The sequence below is a fragment of the Crocuta crocuta genome, unplaced genomic scaffold (genome assembly GCF_008692635.1).
Source record: "Crocuta crocuta isolate KB4526 unplaced genomic scaffold, BGI_CrCroc_1.0 scaffold367, whole genome shotgun sequence".
NCBI classification, from domain to species: domain Eukaryota; kingdom Metazoa; phylum Chordata; class Mammalia; order Carnivora; family Hyaenidae; genus Crocuta; species Crocuta crocuta.
The window spans coordinates 2466592-2466935 of NW_027527936.1; positions in this window are offsets into that span (position 1 = coordinate 2466592).

Consider the following 344-nt stretch of genomic DNA (forward strand, 5'->3'; position numbering starts at 1 on the left):
GCTGGAAGAGCAGTTGTAATCTTCAAAGATGGCTAACTTCAGTCTTGCAGTTATTTCGAAAGGATCTGGCTTCAAACATTGTTTGCAGGCAGAATATGCAATTGGCTAGGGCCACGGACAGTATTTAAAGATGACTCAGTTGTACGGCCTGGAGGTTGGGGGAAGGGGGGAGGAGGAAGACCAGTCAGTGGTCCCCTAAGAGGAGTCCTAGACCCGTTTTCGTCACACCGAGGTTCCAAGGCCCAGAACCGCCGCAAACTAGTTGGGGTGTCCAGTGCAAGAAAATCTGAGACCTTGAGAAATGCACCTTCAGATTATCTCAATAGGAGGCGGCTAAAATCCAA